Below are 341 nucleotides of genomic sequence, written 5' to 3'. Positions count from 1 at the left end.
GAGTCATGCTTAACTGACACTGGACAGCTGTCCATCAGCTCATAGTCATGAAAAGAGCTGCGTGAAGCAGCAGCTGGCTTCGGCGTCCCAGCAACGCCAGAGACATGCAGCTGCCTCAAATACCCAGGCTTCCCTTCCACCCTTCTCTGCCCTCGGACCTTTCACCTAGGAAAGGTGGCCACGAGATCTTGCTCCAACTAAAACCATCCAACCTTCAAAATCCAGGAAAATATTCTTTAGAGGCATTACACTTTCAGTTTTTTAAAAAAGTTAGGATGTTTTCTCTGTTTTTTTTTTTTCTCTCGAAGATTTTCTGGGTCAGAATAAAAAGTTCATCTAAA

This window comes from Propithecus coquereli, unplaced genomic scaffold (assembly GCF_000956105.1).
Source record: "Propithecus coquereli isolate 6110/MARCELLA unplaced genomic scaffold, Pcoq_1.0 Scaffold225, whole genome shotgun sequence".
NCBI lineage: Eukaryota > Metazoa > Chordata > Mammalia > Primates > Indriidae > Propithecus > Propithecus coquereli.
Note: the sequence above shows the minus strand (reverse complement) of the source record.